Raw genomic sequence first — 20,913 nt, 5'->3', positions numbered from 1 at the left:
ACACACAGCAGTCACCTGCATACCATAGCTGCTGCCTAGCAGCCATTGAACAGCCCACAGCAACCACCTGGTCCACCATTACTTTTTTTGCACATATTGGTATCTGTAGATTTATCAGATAATTGCTTATTTGCTTTTAATGTTTTGTACATTTATACTGTATGTTTTTAAGTTAGATAAATTAGATTAGATATATTATACTGATATTTTATAGCACTCCAGTAGAGCTAAATGTGTAGGTGAGCTTGGGCAAAATGTCTCTCTTTTTAATTAAAATATATAATTAAAAAATATTACTATGATGCTCATCCAGGTAGATGTAATTGTAATTTTTAAAAAATTAACCACTTATTATTTATATATGCTGATATGCTTATACAGTATAATGCAGCCATATCAGTATAATCCCATTTTTGTGATGAACCATCTGGCAGTTTTTTTTATGTTGAATTCTATTAAAGCTTAAGAAAAATGTTCCTTGTCCAAAGAGGCCATTTTGGAGATACTGTTTTTTTTTGTGTGACTATGACAATATACATTATCAGTATTGCAAAACAATATATATGTTTCAATTAATTTAATTTATATCTAAGCTAAATAAATAAAATTTAATATGCATTTTTATTATTTTAGCTTTTGTCAAGTAATCTGCATTAGAGTTTGATTACTAATTTGTCATTTAATGATTTTTGCATACTAATACATCTTTTTTTTGTCATTGGATGATTTTGTGTGACACAGTTCATCAGTCTGGTTACATCCCCAAAGCCTTGTTATTGTTATGTAACACCTCTGTGGTGTCCTACTAATGACTGAAATCTGTGTTGGTTAAGAGTTCAAGCATATTTATCTCCATTTTTTTTTTATATTTTTCTGCAATCAAATTGGTGTCATATTATTTAAAACACTGATTGAAATTTTTTGAATAGCAAAATAATAATAAAAATGCATTTGGGCTGTAATGCATGTGTAATCTCGCATCCTGACAGTGTATTAAATCCAGCCTGTGTGTGATTGTGTGTGTGCAGGCAGAGCTGGAAGTCTGAGAACGCGTGCTGTGTTGGGATTGTAAGGACCCCCATGGGCTTCTCCACACGCTGACAAACTGGAGGAAGAACACAGGAACTGAACTGAATGAGGTATGATAGGATTTGTTAAAAACAGACACACTACACACACACACACACACATCATGCTTTTTCACATCTAAGCTGTTTGTCTTTGACAGCAGTAATGGTTGTTCTGTTCCCGCCCACTGATGTCTTAAGGCCCTGTAGCTTAACCCATAACTCAGAACAAATCAGATTACTGTACATTAGAGTGTAGGAACGCGGAGCAGCTGCTTAATGAGCAATTTGACCTACAAAGTGCAGTTTTACTGATGAAATATGTTGCTATGTATCACGAATGTATGTGTGTGCGCTGTGATTTTGGTTGTAAGTGCAGTGTAGAGCTGTGTGTGTGTATGTGTGTGTGTACAAACGAGTGATAACCGCATTGCCCTTCCATTGCGAGCCCCGATTGGAGTAGAAGTACTAGTCTGCCTGGCAACAGAGCTATTGTTTACCAAACAACTCTGAGCGCCCACAACCGGAGTCCAGCTCACTTTAGCTTAAACGTGTCTAGAAAAAATCATTCCAAGGTTTTTTATGGCAATTTTTTTTTGTGAATATGTTTTTGTACCCCTTGTTATTTCATATGACTAGTATTTGAATTGTATCCAGATAAGATTTTAGCCGCATTCATTTATCAGGGATGCATTTACACTGGTATAACATGTTACTTATGCCCATCTCATACCACCTCCTGAAGTGGTTTGAATGATTATATTGTATTTGTATATATGTATAAATGTGTCATGAGTACACTTGTATTTTTAAGTGGCTTGGCCTTATCCAGACTGATGAAGTGACCAAATGTAAAGTGCAAGTAAAGTGGCCAAATTCAGATTTTTTTAGGCCATTCACTCTATCACACTTTTTATTGTGAGCTGTATACGCTCATGCTTCAGAACTTACACACATACACAAAAGAGAAAGATCTTATATTTTCACTTGTTTTCACCACTAATTTCTGAATGAATATAGAGTTAATGGATTAAAGAAAAAGGTATGCATTTCGATCTGGCTGTCATATAATTGCATACAGGATATATATTGGATTTCAATACCACATATGAAACTTGATCACAGATTACAGATTTAGAAAAAAGAGACTGCTTCACGTTCTGAATCAGTTTCTCTATTTTTGCTATGTATAGGTATATGTTTAAGTAAAATGAACATTTTCGTTTTATTCTATAAACTACAGGCAACAGTTCTCCCAAATTCCAGATAAAAAATATTGCCATTTAGAGCATTTATTTGCAGAAAATTAGAAATGGCTTAAATAACAAAAAAGATGCAGAGCTTTCAGACCTCAAATAATACAAAGAAAACAAGTTCATATTCATAAAGTTTTAAGAGCTCAGAAATCATTTCATGGAATACCCTGGTTTTTAATCCCAGTTTTCATGCATCTTGGCATGTTCTTCTCCACCAGTCTTACACACTGCTTTTGGATAACTTTATGCCACTCCTGGTGCAAAGATTCAAGCAGTTCAGCTTGGTTTGATGGTTGTGATAATCCATCTTTCTCTTGATTATATTCCAGAGGTTTTTTTATTTGGTAAAATCAAGGAAAAACATCTTGACTTGATGTATGAGGTGTAAATATGACATGCTCCTCCAAAATCCTTTCTAACCATGTTATAATCATCTGCAGCTAATGTGTTTCACTTGATTATAATTATTTGTATTTCAAATAGTAAAATATTTAGGTGTGTCCAAACATGTTCCTCTCAAAACAATTGCATTTATTTATTTTTATTTGTTTAGTTAGATTATGTCAATCTCTTAATATTTTTTAAAAATGAAGAAACCTTGTACATTTGTTTAAAAATGTTAAATAAGACTTTTCATAAGGTTTTCATGAGGCGTCCTCATTATATTCACATGACTACATCCTCTGTAGTTCTTAAGCACTTAAAGCAAGAAGCCTTCAATTTCCCCTCTTATCCAGTAATGTGTTTACTTGCATGTGTGCGTCTATGCATGAGATGTTTGCCTGCCAGTGAGCACATGTACTCAAATGATACATGTGTTAGAAAAACACTCTGCTTTCACCACTCTTTCACCACATCTTCTGAAGGAACAGTCCATGAATCATGCAGATGGTTCATATATTTTTATGCTGGTGATGTAAGCTGGTCAGTGGGGTCATTTCATTCATGAGAACATTGCTAAGGGTTTAGTTTCCTCCTCAGCTGGTCACGTATAAAGCTTTACCCATGAAATCTGCTGACAGATGAGAGAAATGTTATTTTACATTGACTTTAAATCTTGTTTTTTTAATTGCCAGATGTTTCTTGTAGGTGATTAGTAGGTGCTACGTTAGCTCTGGTAGAAGAGTCTGGTATATGTATAAGTAGACAAATTGTACCTTTCGTTAATTAATTCTAGAGTGTTGTGCCATTAATTATGCGATTTTGTGTCACTTCCTTTCTCTCCTCTGGCTGGGTGTTAATTGATTGTGGCGGGAGAATCACAAGGCTGCCCCCTACTGACGCATGAGTCTAAAAAGCTCTGTGGATGCACCTAAAAAGGCAGAATTATTGAAGTTTTCTTGCCAATAGATTCACAATCACTTTAGATATAGAGACATAATTTTATAATCCTTATAAATTATGATACAGTATTCTTTTCTAAGAGTATTGTGGATATGATCTGTTGCTAAACAATTGTTTCATTACAAATTGAGCAAAATAAGACATTTTAACTATTTTTTCTGGAAAGCTGTGTTTGGAATCATTAGGATATTATGAGGAGATAACAAGTATGATCAAAAAGTCAAAAATTTGGACACACCGTCTCATTCAATGTTTTATTTATTTTATTTTTCCTACATTGTAAATGAATAGTGAAGTCATCCAGACTATAAAGGAACACATAAGGAATCATGTAGTTACTTAAAAGCATTAAACAAACCAAAATACTTTGAATACTCCAAAGCATTTAGGTGCCTCCTATCTGGGGTGCTGTTACCTTGCGGTTTCTGAGGCTGGTAACTCTGATGTACTTATCTTGTACAACAGAGGTAACCTCATGTCTTCCTTTCCTGGGGCGGTCCTGATGAGTACCAGTTTCATCATGACACTTTTGATGGTCTTTGAGACTGCACTTTTCTAGATTTCTTTTCAGATTTACTACCTTCATTTGTTTAAGTATGTTTTTCCTTCATTTAGTTGAGTAGTTTTTGCCATAACATGGATTAGAACATTACATAAATAGGGCTTTTCACATTTTACGTGTAACTATAGCTCTACACAACGCAACTGATGCTCTTAAACACATTTAGAGGCAAGAAATTCAACTAATGAACTCTTGACAAGCTGTTAACTGAAAGCCATTCCAGGTTATTCTACCTCATAAAACTGACTAAAACATGCTGCAGCAAGAGGGGCCTACTTTAAAGAATCTAAAATATATAACATAGTCATATAGTTATAATTTGTTAATTAATTGTTTTCTGAATTTAAGGTGTGCCCAAAATTTGACTGGTACTGTACATGACATATATAGAGCAATATGACATGTATAGTACACACAGCCAATAAAGCTAAACTTCTTATTGGTCTCTCATCAGGGTCTGAAACTTTCTGGGTCTGGTATTTAAAATAGTTAATTGGCTTTTTATATAAATTTATTTCTAGTTTCTCCCCAATTTACAACGTCAATTACCCAACCCACTTATTAGGACTTCCCTAGTGATGTCCCAACACCAGGAGGGTGTTGGTTGGCTTTTTTATTAAAGGACAGGATTTAACATGTTAAGTATTCCCATTTATATTTTAACCAGTGTCTCTAGATTTTAACTGTCTTTATATTTTAAATTTCTCCTGTCTTTGATTTTCTGTTGAGGTTTTCTCTGAGTGGATATGACTTTGAAATGTTTAAATCCATCAAATAATTAAGCAAGCCACTTCTACGTGTTGCCTTTCCCAGCGTGTTTTAGTGGCAGTGCTCAGGTATTAGTTGTTGTCTGTGTTCTTTAAGTGAAATGGTTTCTGTTCCTTTGTGTCGTGATTTACTCTGATTTACATTTCAGACCAGATATAGAGTGAAAGGTTGCAATCTGTAAGCTCCAATCAGTAATCACTGCAATCAGCACAGCAGATTTGTGGCTCGGCTAACAGGGAAAGTAGCAGCAGAAGTGATTGCAGCTGCACAAGAGGTGGGCAGTAGGATACAGTCATATTATTGTAATAAAGTACATCACAGCACACTTTTCAGAGTATAACATGGCTATCATCTGAACTTATAGAACATTTGGTGCTCGGTTATCAATCAAAAGGGTTCTGGGTTTACTGCACAGGTCCACCAAGCTGCCCCTGTTAGACCTTGATGCAGGTTAGCTGCAATGCTAACTGATTTTCTTAGCTAGATTACTCGCTGGTAGTTGATGGCAAAGCCTAGTTATGTTGTAGGCTGGTGTCCATGCTGGTTACATTCAGTAAACTGTCTTATTGTTTGTTATAATATGTACATAAAGTGGTAAATACTGTATCTCTGAACCGGAGTTATAAAAGCTAGAATATTGACTTGCAGCTGCCCACAGTGAAGGTATTGACTTCAGTGGATTGGCCTAATTGTCATATACCTAATCCAGCATCAATTTTAGATTGCTCTATCCCTAATAGTAACAAGTAACTCATTTATTTAACTGTTTATTGGACCATTTTTAATACAATCTCACTTGTTTTACAGATTGTCTTATTTTTCCATCCAAAATTGATTTATTTATCGTTATTGAGATCAAAATTTTCCACAGTCATTTTAATAATATGACGCTGTGTGACTGGCTCATTTTCCATTCCAACTTGTATGCAAACCACAAAATATCTAAATATGGTGATGTAAGATGTGTATCATAAAAATGTCAAGTTGTATTATTGCTGTATGACCCGCTCTAATGCTGCTCCTAGTAAAACTCAGCATTATGTGTTTACCATGATCCCTATTTGGCAACTCGGAGCAAATCTTTGGGAAAATGTATGATCTGGAACTTCAAGTGTACTCGTGACAACTTTCAGCAAGCCATCTGTTAACCTCGTAACTCATACCGGCTCATCTGAAATTGATCTTTTTCTGGTGGTCTGCACTGCCCACCTGCCTATTTAAAATTTAGACCTTTCATTTATAGCTTATGGAAAGCACCCTGTAGCCCTTTAAGGGCCCTGTTACTCCAGACATGAGGGATGTGTATGTGTGTATGGTGTGTGTGTGTGTGTGTGTGTGTGTGTGTGTGTCTAGGCTTGGGTGAGTGTGCTAGGACAGCGGTGCTATTCTTGGCTGGCTGAAGGAAGTCTTGGCTCTCTGCTGCATGGGAAAAGTGTTCTTGGCAGGGCGAGCAGAGGCATTCCATTGTGCCTCACTCTTTCTCTCCCTCACCACTTAAAGCTGTTCGGCCGCTCACTGCTCTCAGTTAAGAGCTTTCTAGAGAGAGAGAGAGAGAGAGAGAGTAACATTATGGAACTCCACATAAGTGTTGTACTGCTGTACCTTTTCATTCTAACGTAAGCCCTCACTCACCTACACACACACACACACACTCACCCATACACACAATCACACACTGTACATTATCAGGCAGTAAAGCAGACACGTGTTGTGTGCACTCAGCAGGGTTGCCAGGTTCAGAAATGTGTGAAAAAGGTTTTTGGACTGGTTTAAAATTACAATTACACAATTAGAATTACACTGGAAAAGAGCATTTTCTAATGGAAATTCAGATTTGTTGCCCAGCTTATGATTTGTTTCCAGTGCTGTGTGGTTGCCCTTGTCTCCCAGGTGGTTTCTATGGTATTGCTTAGTGGTTGCTATGGTTTTGTTAAGTGGTTTCTATGCTATCCTTATTTTAGGGGGGCCATTATGATGTTGATAGGTGGTTACTGTGGTGTTGCTAGGACCATTTCTGGGGCCAGGCTGGCAATTAAGGCTTTACTAATACTGTCCTGAAAAAGCATTTGCCCACATCATAAACACACACACACACAAACACACAAAATCTCCAATCAGCTACCAGCAAAAATGGACTCTCAGCCTTTTTTAGCCATTTAGGGATAATGGAGCAGTATTTGTCCTGATCAGTTCATGAGTATCGGAAAATAAGGTCACACTTAGCACAGTATCAATAGGGCTGGACGATATGGCCAAAATTTGTATCACAATATATTTTGGTAAACACACTATAAATCTGATATCGATATGAACAGTATAGCTATGCCCTTGGGGTACATAATCACACGCTGATAGAGCTGAATGATATGGTGGAGCACAATATTTAAAGACAATAAACAGTATGTTACATGCTTTGACACACAGACAAAAAGCAAATGAAAAATAGCAGATCCTACTATTCTGCTATTCGAATACTGTTTCATTAAAACACATATTGACTTTTATTTCATTTTTGCTGCACATCATCTAATCAAACAGGATCTTTACACTACCTGTAATAAAATGTACAGTTGGTTCAATGTTCCTCAAGTGCTGATGATATCCTAAATATTCTTATTAAAGCATATTATCGATATGTTAAGAAAATCATTGTATCACGATACAATATAATATCGACATACAGTATTGCCCACCTCCAAGGGTCATTCATTGGACAGCTCAGCCATAGCTGTCGAGTTTGATTAATAGACTACCACAATGCAAGTTTCATAGTGTATCTTTTAATTCAGTTTAGACTCACTTTGGGCTATTTTAGGGCCATTATAGAGTTGTTTTTGGCTGCAAGGGAAGAACTTGTGGTGGATATTTGCCAAGACCTGTCATTCTTGATACTCAGACCAATGACTGATGTTCCAGTGTTCTTCTGCATAACGATCGAAGTTCTTGCTGTACCCAGTGTTAGCAAATCCTGGCTACACATTCAGCTGCTAAAAACACTCTGCTTAGCAAATCTCCCCGATTCACTGGAACTGATTGCAAGCCATAGGTTCTGGAACTTGGATAAGTGTCACGAATGAGGATGGAGGGATGGACGTAAGTGCACAATATATTTTATTTAAACAAACTAGATATAAAAACAGAAAACAAAACACGGGTAACGCAATAACTCAAAAAAACAAGATAAGGATATAAATCTAACTAAGACAAAGACTAGAAAAACTGAGGAAACATGAAACTCTAAATATAACTCTAAACATAAAATAACCTGAGAACACAAAGATTACAACCTGAACAAACTTGGAACACTTACATACAGAGGACAAGGATACAAAAGACTCAACACTGAACGCTCAAACAGAGGGGCTTAAATACATGAGGAGAGTGAGGAACACCTGGGCTTGGATAACGAGGGGGCAGGGTTACAAACAAGACACAGGTGAGAACACTAATGGTTAGGGCGGGACTAGGGCGGGGCTAGGGCGGAAACAGGTACAGAAACACAACACAAGCACATGGCAGGGAACACATGACAGGTAAACAGAGGGGCAGGAGCACAAGAGACCAAATGAGGGAGACAGACATGGGCTAAACTGTGACATTACCCCCCCTCAACGGCGCCACTACCAGAGGCGCCGAGAGAGAGGGAACAGAAAAACAAGACAAGGCTAGACAAGACCAGAGAAAGAACACAGGGGCAGGAACTGAGACAGGAGACTAGACAGGAGAAACATACTGGGACTGGAATGGAGACTGGGGAGGTGGAAAAAACAGAGACTGGACAGGGGACGAGAACTGAGACTGGACAGAGGGCTGTACATTGGGCAGGGATGCAGAAAGGGCAGGGGACATGAACAAAGACTGGACAGGGGACGGAGACTGGACGAAAGACTGGACAGGGGACGGAGACTGGACGAAAGACTGGACAGGGGACGGAGACTGGACAGGGGGCTGGACGTTAGACTGGGACAGAGACTGGACTGTGGAGGAGAACATAGACTGGGCTAGGGGCTTAGACTGGACAGAGGACTTGGGCTGGACAAACTGGGACTGGACAAGACAGGGCGATGGAACCGGGACAAATACACTAACTGGGACTGACACAAATACGGTGACAGGGATGGGAACAGAAAAACCACCGGGGACAGGAATGGGAACAAACACAGACACTGGGACCAGGACAGGGAGAGACATGGGAACAAACAAAACTTGGGGATGCCCAGGACTGGCTAAATTCTGTGGGGTAGTTAGAGGGGCCAGCCTGGGCACAGTTCTTGGGCAGAGGTCCGGGGGCCTTGGGGCGGGCCTAGGAGCCCGTGACCTGGGAGCAGGCCTGGGGATAGGCCTGGGGGCATACAAAGTTCTGGGAGTGGGCACAGGGTCAGAGGCGGCCGGAGCCGCGGGCACAGGGTCAGAGGCGGCCGGAGCCGCGGGCACAGGGTCAGAGGCGGCCGGAGCCGCGGGCACAGGGTCAGAGGCGGCCGGAGCCGCGGGCACAGGGTCAGAGGCGGCCGGAGCCGCGGGCACAGGGTCAGAGGCGGCCGGAGCCGCGGGCACAGGGTCAGAGGCGGCCGGAGCCGCGGGCACAGGGTCAGAGGCGGCCGGAGCCGCGGGCACAGGGTCAGAGGCGGCCGGAGCCGCGGGCACAGGGTCAGAGGCGGCCGGAGCCGCGGGCACAGGGTCAGTGGGTACCACAAGAGTGGCAGGCACTGCTTGCACTGGAGCAAGTTCTGTAGCAGAGGCAGCAGGTGCTGGAGCTGAGGCAGCAGGTGCTGGAGCTGAGGCAGCAGGTGCTGGAGCTGAGGCAGCAGGTGCTGGAGCTGAGGCAGCAGGTGCTGGAGCTGAGGCAGCAGGTGCTGGAGCTGAGGCAGCAGGTGCTGGAGCTGAGGCTGAGGCAGCAGGTGCTGGAGCTGAGGCTGAGGCAGCAGGTGCTGGAGCTGAGGCTGAGGCAGCAGGTGCTGGAGCTGAGGCTGAGGCAGCAGGTGCTGGAGCTGAGGCTGAGGCAGCAGGTGCTGGAGCTGAGGCTGAGGCAGCAGGTGCTGGAGCTGAGGCTGAGGCAGCAGGTGCTGGAGCTGAGGCTGAGGCTGGAGCAGCGGAAGCTGCTGGTGCTTGAGCTGGAGCTGAGGCTGGAGCAGCGGAAGCTGCTGGTTCTTGAGCTGGAGCTGAGGCTGGAGCAGCGGAAGCTGCTGGTGCTTGAGCTGGAGCTGCGGAAGCTGCTGGTGCTTGAGCTGGAGCTGAGGCTGGAGCAGCGGAAGCTGCTGGTGCTTGAGCTGGAGCTGAGGCTGGAGCAGCGGAAGCTGCTGGTGCTTGAGCTGGAGCTGAGGCTGGAGCAGCGGAAGCTGCTGGTTCTTGAGCTGGAGCTGAGGCTGGAGCAGCGGAAGCTGCTGGTGCTTGAGCTGGAGCTGAGGCTGGAGCAGCGGAAGCTGCTGGTGCTTGAGCTGGAGCAATGGAAGCTGCGGGTGCTTGAGCTGGAGCTGAGGCTGGAGCAGCGGAAGCTGCTGGTGCTTGAGCTGGAGCTGAGGCTGGAGCAGCGGAAGCTGCTGGTTCTTGAGCTGGAGCTGAGGCTGGAGCAGCGGAAGCTGCTGGTGCTTGAGCTGGAGCTGAGGCTGGAGCAGCGGAAGCTGCTGGTGCTTGAGCTGGAGCTGAGGCTGGAGCAGCGGAAGCTGCTGGTGCTTGAGCTGGAGCAATGGAAGCTGCTGGTGCTTGAGCTGGAGCTGAGGCTGGAGCAGCGGAAGCTGCTGGTGCTTGAGCTGGAGCTGAGGCTGGAGCAGCGGAAGCTGCTGGTTCTTGAGCTGGAGCTGAGGTTGGAGCAGCGGAAGCTGCTGGTTCTTGAGCTGGAGCTGAGGCTGGAGCAGCGGAAGCTGCTGGTGCTTGAGCTGGAGCTGAGGCTGGAGCAGCGGAAGCTGCTGGTGCTTGAGCTGGAGCAATGGAAGCTGCTGGTGCTTGAGCTGGAGCTGAGGCTGGAGCAGCGGAAGCTGCTGGTGCTTGAGCTGGAGCTGAGGCTGGAGCAGCGGAAGCTGCTGGTGCTTGAGCTGGAGCTGAGGCTGGAGCAGTGGAAGCTGCTGGTGCTTGAGCTGGAGCTGAGGCTGGAGCAGTGGAAGCTGCAGGTGCTTGAGCTGGAGCCGGCTGTAGAGCTCGGGCAGCGGGTGCTGCTGGAGCTGGCTGCAGAGCTGGGGCAGCGGCGGGTGCAGCTTGGGCAGGCTCGGAGGGTTCCAACCCGAGGAAAGGCGCTGGGAGCGGAATATCTCCTCGGATTTGCTCGGCGAGGAGCCGGAGAAATTCAAGGTCCGCCTTCCGAGTAGCATGCCACTGTGCTACGTCCATATTTAGGTTGAGTCTTAAGTCACGAATGAGGATGGAGGGATGGACGTAAGTGCACAATATATTTTATTTAAACAAACTAGATATAAAAACAGAAAACAAAACACGGGTAACGCAATAACTCAAAAAAACAAGATAAGGATATAAATCTAACTAAGACAAAGACTAGAAAAACTGAGGAAACATGAAACTCTAAATATAACTCTAAACATAAAATAACCTGAGAACACAAAGATTACAACCTGAACAAACTTGGAACACTTACATACAGAGGACAAGGATACAAAAGACTCAACACTGAACGCTCAAACAGAGGGGCTTAAATACATGAGGAGAGTGAGGAACACCTGGGCTTGGATAACGAGGGGGCAGGGTTACAAACAAGACACAGGTGAGAACACTAATGGTTAGGGCGGGACTAGGGCGGGGCTAGGGCGGAAACAGGTACAGAAACACAACACAAGCACATGGCAGGGAACACATGACAGGTAAACAGAGGGGCAGGAGCACAAGAGACCAAATGAGGGAGACAGACATGGGCTAAACTGTGACAATAAGAGGTCAGAGAAGCGGGCTTTGCCAATCTGTTGATTTATTTGCTGGCTCTCGCTGAAATTCAGAGAAAGCAGACAGTCAAAAAAAAAATAAATGACCTCTGTGCTGAGTGTGGCTTTTAGAGAGCAACTGCAGGAGTGCAGCTGCGGATTTAGCTCAGATTTTAGTTATGGCCTTTTATTATTAGTTGCTATGTTTGATAAATGTGTTTGTCTAAAATGTATAGACAAACCGCATTTGTAAAAAATTGCTAGTATACAGCTCTGGAACAAATTAAGAGACAACTTCAGTTTCTAAATCAGTTGATCAGTCTGATGTAACTATTTATAGGTATATGTTTGAGTAAAATTAACATTGTTGTTTTATTCTATAAACAAATTCCAAATAAAAATGTTGACATTTAGATAATTTATTTGCAGAAAATGAGAAATGGCTGAAATAACAAAAAAAAAATGCAGAGCTTTCTGACATTAAATAATGCAAAGAAATCAAGTTCATATTCATAAGGTTCTAAGTTTTTTAAGTTCAGAAATCAATATTTGGTGGAATAACCCTGGTTTTTAATTGCAGTTTTCATGCATCTTCTGCATGTTCTCCTCCACCAGTCTTACACACTGCTTTTGGATAACTTTATATGACTCCTGGTGAAAAAATTTAAGCAGTTTAGCTTGGTTTGATGGCTTGTGATCATCCATCTTCCTCTTGATTATATTCCAGAGGTTTTCAATTTGTTAAAATCAAAGAAACTCATCATTTTTAAGTGGTCTCTTATTTTTTTCCAGAGCTGTAGATATTTTTTTCCTATTGAATTTGGGTAACTAACGCTAAGACTAAAATAATCATTCATTAATCATAATTGAAGTAAAATTAGATTCAATTAAATAAAACACTTGGCTATGGTCATATCATCTGGCAATTTTGCATGATTAACATGTCGAACCCTAAATTTATTATTCCTAATACTTAGTCCTAAGACCATTATGCGTAGACCATTATGAACTGCATTTGGTGGAATCCCACAGGGTTCGGTTTTAGGGTTTGCAAAACTGATTTGCTGTTAATTGTGGCAATTATGTAGTTGTGAGAGTGAAAAACTGAACTGTTGGCTTATAGACAGGGCCTAATTTATTAATCTGATTGCTACTTTGCACTTTTCAGAACTTTGGAATACCCTTCACGTGAGCCTCTATGTACAAAGAAGGTTAAAATAGGAGAACTGATCTACTGTCAGCCTTTCTTAGTGTATTAAATCTTGACTTTAAATCTATAGATACTTTTACTGTTATCAGTTTTATAAATCTGACTGCAGATTATCATGATTCCAGTGTTGTGCTTTTTCCAGTACTGTACTTCTACTCTTACTCCTACACTAGCTTTGACACATCTTAGTGTATTCCTTTCATCTCTTTCATTGTGAAACCCACGGTTTAGAGTATGTGTTCCTCCGAAAGGAAGGATCTGTGAATCATCCTTTATTTTTCAGCTCGGCCCTTCTCTTCCCCTGAGGAACGGACCACCCAGAGCACATCAGAGACTTGGAATTTCCTCTGAAGTCTGTGGCAGACCTGGCTAGCCACTTTAGCCTTCAGACTGATGTGGCATTGCACTGCTGGCTCAACTCACCTTCAGTCCCCTCACATCTGGCGTCGCAGACGAAAAATCAGAAAACGGACGGAAATTGGCTCAATGCTGCTTTCCATTAGATTACTGTTGGACATGAGACATTTATGCTGTTAGACTACCAATATTTACACCCACTGCTGTATAAGTACATATTTTGAGTTCTCTATTACCCAAACACTTCATCTCTGGTCTTCTCGTCCTCTCACCAGGTGCCTTACCTTCCAGAATGTATCTTAGATATTTATATGTGTTTTTTTCACCGATATGTACTTTAATTACCTATTTCCAACCCATTTATACTGATACACATTTATCATGGGACAAAAACTAGCATTATCTATGTACAGGGGTTGGACAATGAATCTAAATCACCTGTCATTTTAGTGTGGGAGGTTTCATGGCTAAATTGGACCAGCCTGGTGGCCAATCTTCATTAATTGCACATTGCACCAGTAAGAGCAGAGTGTGAAGGTTCAATTAGCAGGGTAAGAGCACAGTTTTGCTCAAAATATTGCAATGCACACATGCATGTCTTGCTGGCGCCAAAAATGTGTCCTCTTTTGAAATTTGGTATGTCACCCATAATGTTGTGTGCATTGCACCAATAAGAGCAGAGTGTGAAGGTTCAATTAGCAGGGTAAGAGCACAGTTTTGCTCAAAATATTGCAATGCACACAACATTATGGGTGACATACCAGAGATCAAAAGAGGACAAATTGTTGGTGCAAGTCTTGCTGGCGCGTCTGTGACCAAGACAGCAAGTTTTTGTGATGTATCAAGAGCCACGATATCCAGGGTAATGTCAGCATACCACCAAGAAGGACCAACCACATCCAACAGGATTAACTGTGGATGCAAGAGGAAGCTGTCTGAAAGGGATGTTCGGGTGCTAACCTGGATTCTGTCCAAAAAACATAAAACCACTGCTGCCCAAATCACGGCAGAATTCAACGTGCACCTCAACTCTCCTGTTTCCACCAGAACTGTCCATCAGGACAATAAATTATTGTGGTCTAAAACCAGGTGTTTCAGTTTCATTGTACAGCCCTTGTATTATCTATTAGAGTCGCTTGTTTGTTTACATGGACCATTCTAGCCAGACTCCACCGAACACAATCATTACCACTTATTGCGCTGTCCACTATGGATGATAATGCCTTCTATGATGTTTTCCCAATATACACAACACTGTGGATTAAGGAATGTTAATACCCACACAGCTTCAGAAATTATACCCACTATCAGGCCTCTCTCAAACTACATGTGTCCCAAGATAACGTCTCACAACTCACAATACAGGTGTAGGCATTCCAGATCTGTCCCCTAAGGTGACAGTTGTTGTTATCCCATAATTTTTGGCATGTCAGTGTATTGTAGTTGTAGTTGTAGTAAATTTATCAGTTATTGAAACAAAATTAAAAACAACATAGTTGTTGATGCTGCACAGTTTTCTCAGTAATTTTAGAATCATCCACAGCTCTGATCAATATTTTAGACACATATAGCTTCAACTTTATATTTTCCATATTTATTTTTAAACGTATATTATGTAAAACATTGATAGACGAGAGTGGACACACAGATTTCATTGCTATGCTTTTAAAGTAAACCAAGAACAAGTTCTTTCCAGATAACATCTAGTCCTGGAGTACAAGTATTTATAAAAGAGAATTCCCACTTTAATCCAGGGGGAGGCCTCATCTGTTTCCAGAGATGACGCCAGTAAATTCTGTCTCAACTCAAACCAGCCAATACTTAACCCTCAGCCTGCTGAGCAGAGCTGTGTTTATTTTTACTATATTTCATATCCCTGAGCCACACAAAAAAGTAGTCCACTATTTCTAAGGGTCAAACATTGTCATCCTTAAAAGTCTCTAAAGCATCTCAGGTTTCAGCAAACGTCAGACGCGTTTTACTTCCGTCACCGGATCCTGAGCTTTGACGACTCGCAGTCCTTGTTAGTTCTTAGAAAACCAATTAAGCGTTATATTATCCCTGCAAACAATGGCTGTGGGTGAGGAGTTGTGCTGCTGTGTGGAAGGTGACACGTCGACCTTCAGCAGCCTGATCTGGGGTCAGCGGGGCAGGGTGCTGAGTCAGACTACACACATACACACTCATCAGTCTCATATTACACTATAGTATCTCTGGCGTTAATCCGGCACATCCTTTAGTGAGCTTTTTATTACAGTGAATTAAGGATTCAGTGCAGTATTTTGTATTAGAATAATCTCCACATGAATAAAACATGACATCAGCACTGCTGCTGACAAACAAAACAGAGCTCATGTGGAGTTGATGTACACATTTGAGTAAAATCAGTTCAGTGCATCACTTATCAGCTGACATGCTTCTTTTACTTTCAGTGACAGTTCTGTATCTCTTAAACCTTCAAGAAATTAATATATATTTTATGTTTACATCGTAAGAAGATAAATACAGAACACCTTATATTTGGTTATACATTATGTATCTTATGTTGACTCCAACCAGGATTCTGGTTGAACTGAAATCCCATCTAACGTATATGGATATGCTGAAAAATGTGAAAGTGGTCTTCCACTCTGTGAAATAATAATAATTTCACAGTCAGTAAAACAAACCCAAAGCATGATGCTACCACCACCATGCTTAACATCTGGTACATTGTTCTTGAGGTCGGATGCCTCACCATTATGCATATAAACATACTTCTGATCATTGTGGCCAAAAACTCAAGTCTTCTCATTTGACCATAAAACAACTCATTGTCATTGGTGGCCTGAGAATAGTCTACTAACAGTATATTGTGGCTAAAATAACAAAAAAAGATGCAGAGCTTTCACACCTCACATAATGCAAAGAAAACAAGTTCATATTCATTAAGTGGTAAGACTTTAGAAATCAGTATTTGGTGGAATAACCCTGGTTTTTAATCACAGCTTTTATGCATCTTGGCATGTTCTCCTCCACCAGTCTTACACACTGCCTTTGGATAGCTTTATGACACACCTGGTGCAAAAAATCAAGCGGTTCAGCTTGGTTTGATGGCTTGTGATCATCCATCTTCCTCTGGATTATATTCCAGAGGTTTTTAATTTAGTAAAACCAAAGAAACTCATAATTGTTAAGTAGTATTTTATTTTATTTTGTTTTCAGATCTGTATACACAGTCTAAGTACACGTGTAAATACACATGGTACTGCACATGGCTGGTCCTATCAGTAGGCTCCAGTTATACGTAATGACATTGCTCATGTACAGCTGTATACAGTAAACAAATACTGTATTTTTAAAGTGGTGTGACGTAGAGATTATCAAGTGCCTCTATTGCAGGCAGCGTCTGCCCACATGCACTAAAGGCACATCACATTTAACTGCACTGACTAGTGTATTGATGGATTTTAGAACAATGTGTGGATCAAGCAATCATTCATCAGTGTTTTTGAATCTGCTGGAGCCGTCCTCTCTTCATGATTAACGGCACAAAACATTCAAGCGATTTGTCATGTCCAAGAACAAACACGACTGTTTATTAAGCTAGCACTTAGATCAACCTAAAGCACAGCCAGTGATCTACAACCTTCAGTGTGGTCCAGAGCAGACCAGTGCAGTCCTCTCTCTCTCTCTCTCTCTCTCTCTCTCTCCCTCTCTGCCAGGTCGTGTGGTTCTCATGCTATCAGATTTCATCCTGTTTATAGAGGAGGCTGCTGGTGGGGGTTGTGAGGGCATGGGGGGGGGGGTGTAGTTCTATTCTCATTACTCACTATGTGTTTATTAGCTCAGTGTTAGCAAAACGTTTGATTTGCCACGAATGAGTGATCACAGGCCTGAGAAAAAAAAAGACTCCCAGCATGCCAGATTCCTGGCTGTTAGTTTATCTTGCACAGTGGCTTGTGAAGATGCTTTCTTTCAGGACCTCACAATACACCACAGCCTATTATTTTGAACTGCACAATGAACTTCTATTGTGCTCTGTGTAACGGCACTGGAGATACGCCGGCTTTCCTAATACACAGCAATTAATCATACACAATATGCCAGTTGTTGACTGGCATAGAAGCGTTGACCTTTGCTGCAATACTGATATTCAGAAAGCCTCAGTGTGTTAATGAGCCCTGTAACAATGTATTAGATGATTCATAGTTGTACAGTTATAATTGTACGCTTGTACTGTAAAATTATTTATTTTATTTTTTTTTACACATCCTGGCCAGGGATGCTACAGCTGCAGCAGCTTACCACACCTTGTTATCAAACCCACAACCCTGTGAGCCCTGTTCAAACAGCTATAACCGCTAAGCCAGCACTGCACATCCAAAAAAAAAAGGATCATAGTACTTGTTCAATGGCCCGAAAGTGGCGTCTGCTTATAACACAAGAGTATTGAACCACTAACCCTTTGCTCAAAAATATAGCACTCTAACTATTGAGACAGCATGGCCAGTGTTGTCACAATTATATGCACTTGGGGAGATACGTTTTTTTCTAATAAACTGTAATTCTACCTCCATTATTTAAATGCAACAGCTAGTGTAACCTCTGCTTATATTGTAACATTTTTATATCCCCACAGAATTCGCTTTTAAAAACGTTAGTCAGCTCTATTCAAAAAAGGTGTGGTTATTGTAAAAGGGCTGAGTGACACCCAGCCGGGGTGGGTCCAATGACTGTATGGGTGGGACCATAGAATATGTGAGCTCTGTGGAGGCAGCCCTCAGGGGCGGGGTTACTCAAATGAGTAGGCTGTCTCTCCACAGTCTTTCTCTCTCCTCTGGTCTCTACTGCGCAGACTCGGGTCTCAGGATCGGCAATATGGCGGAAGATTTTGGCTTCATTTTCATTGAATGAATGAGAACGGCGATACGGTGGCCATCTTTTTTACAGTCTCTGGTTCTGATCAATGACTATCGAAAACATAGACACCCTGTTTCTATTCTCTTTCATTCTATAGAAATAAAGCCAAAATTGTCCGCCATGTTGTTAAATTTTGCTACCAGAGGAGTAGTTAGACACACTTTTCCACTGTATCGACCTTCCCCTTTTCCCCAGATCATCATACTATCTCAGACCCCCCCTTATTCTGATTGCACAGAACAGAAGCAAAGCAGATGGTGCAAAGCATATCCTGCAGATGATTTCATCCAGCCAGGTTTATCTATCACTTCATCCATTAGGTTAACCCCACTGTCTTATGATAAAGCAGAATTATATTAGCAATATTAGCAAAGGAAAGACAAACTGTTGGAATTATGGAATGGAGATGACAAGAATGTTAACAATAGAAAAATGTGGCCAGCCACAGGTGCTTTCTTCACTTTTGGAACACACTGTCTATGTTTTTTACAGTCATTTGTTTTGATTAATCAGGGGAATATTTATTAATTTATCTCTCATTCTTTTTTTTATCTTTTTTTACACAATGTGGGGAGTAGCAGTGGCTTTTAAATTATATAAAATGTATTAATTCCCCAAATTAAATTCAAGCAGTCCTGTTGGTAGTGAGTTTCCGTAAACGAGTTTGTAAAAGAGAACAAAATTCACTGTCAGGTTTTCTAAAGCAATTCTGATAAATACTGGAGAAACTATGTTCCACATTGATATATTGTTTTATTTTATGGACATATTTTTATGTAATTGTTCATTGATCAACTGCAGCACATTCTGTCTATTTGCTATATTGTGTAATATCAGTAATATAAGTTTCTGTTTTTAAAGGAAATTTTGATGTAAGGTAAAGATTTAGTATCTTCAACAGTTTTTGAGTACCTACTGTGTTCTGGCTGTTAACATATATGTGAATTCTTTCCAGTAAATGGCTGTCCATCACATGAGGTTACAGAAGTCTTTGCAAAGTTTAACAATTTTAATAGATAGTTTAAATATAAATAAAATAAAATAATGTTATATGAATATATGTATCTATATAAAAAGTCTTTTGATGTAAGAAAAAAAAAAAATATATATATATATATATATATATATATATATATATATATATATATATATATATATAAATAATTTTATATGAATATAGGTGTAAGTTGTAAGTGCTCAACTGTAAAATTTCTATGTATTCTGTCATTTCAATGAGAAATACTCATTGTTCATGTGTTCACCAGCAGGCATAGCACTTTGTTTCCCACAGGTCTGTTTTTGTTGTAGCACCGTCTCGTCAGCGGTCACCCTGCAGAAATTACAACAGAACTGAATTTGTGTTAGTTGGCATTGAACACTGGCATAAAAACCTCATTCAGGATGTAACTCCGGCCGTGTATTTGTGTGATTGAACAGACAAGGCGTGCATTAGTCAGCCTTGTGAAGTTTGAAGCAAGCCTTTGTGGAGATCAGCGGTGGCCTTAAAGCGGGCCTGCTGCTTTGTCTGGCCTGGTGCAGCCCAGCAGAGCCAGAATGGAGGCAGACAAGGCCACACGGAGCGCAGTAGCACGTCCACCTTTCTGTCCACAAAGCAAAGAGCTCCTGCCCCACAGAGCTGCTCTGTCGTCCAGCCTCGTGCTGTCAGACACACAAAGAGCTCCACAGCAGGCGTCTGGGGCGCTGAATGGACTGGAGCAGGACTGCATGCAGAGAGGCAGCTCATCTGTGCTGCTGTGGGCGAGTGGTGGTTGAGTGTGTCCTTGAGGGACTCTGAAATTCTGATTTCTGCTTTCAGGGATAATGGTCGTATGTTTCTGACCCAGCGTGATGAACTGTAGATTATAGAGAGGCGTGCGTCGGCCGGTAGGCAGGAGCAGCGGTGAGGAAGGTGTAGATTATCCAGGCCAGGGTAATAATGATAATAATAATGATAATTATGGCTGTGATGCGTTACTGCAGGAGCAACTAGATTTTGGATTGTTGTAATTGATTATATCTACCAGCAATAAAAGGATTATTATTTGAAAGTATTTTTGCTAAAATAAATGTTCCTTTTAAAACACAAGCTTTACATTGTTACTACTGCCTATATTCTATTACTAGTGTAGTCACATTTATACAATTATAGTAGTTTAATGCTAAAATTCTATAAAATTGAATTCAATCATTCCTGAGGCACAGAATTATAATTAAACTATAAACAGATATACTTTCATATCAACATGTACTTTCTTTATCTTGCAAAAATGGTATCTCATCAGTTAATTTTACAAAAGAAGGATAGAAACCTTCTATCAGTGGAATTAAATGTAAAGATTTTAGAGAATTGATTTTGTACCATTTCTATTACTGTATTAAAATTTTAAAAAATGCCAAAAATTAATATACAAGTTTTTTTTGTGCAAATGTGAAGATACAATGTAATATGTACCAATATTAGGACTACAAGAGGGCTATTATTATAATATGAATTTCCATGATGACCACATCATAAGAGCTGTGATGACATTTTGAATAACAGCAAAGTCAAAGTGCATTACACGTAACAATTATGTCAAACGTA

At 40.8% G+C, this 20,913-nt stretch overlaps 1 protein-coding gene across 1 annotated transcript in view; it reads left to right on the top strand.

The window, feature by feature from the left end:
• The window catches only part of atxn1a (ataxin 1a), a 146,653-nt gene that overhangs the window by 100,063 nt on the left and 25,677 nt on the right, over nt 1-20,913 (top strand). Inside the window, exon 3 of the mRNA XM_015605820.3 lies at nt 1,029-1,139. The gene's annotated coding sequence lies outside the window, so the exon portion shown is untranslated. The remainder of the gene's footprint in view (nt 1-1,028; nt 1,140-20,913) is intronic.

This window comes from Astyanax mexicanus, chromosome 3 (assembly GCF_023375975.1).
Source record: "Astyanax mexicanus isolate ESR-SI-001 chromosome 3, AstMex3_surface, whole genome shotgun sequence".
Classification (NCBI taxonomy): domain Eukaryota; kingdom Metazoa; phylum Chordata; class Actinopteri; order Characiformes; family Acestrorhamphidae; genus Astyanax; species Astyanax mexicanus.
The sequence above is the reverse complement of the archived record's forward strand: the minus strand, read 5'-3'. Positions and strand labels throughout refer to the sequence as shown.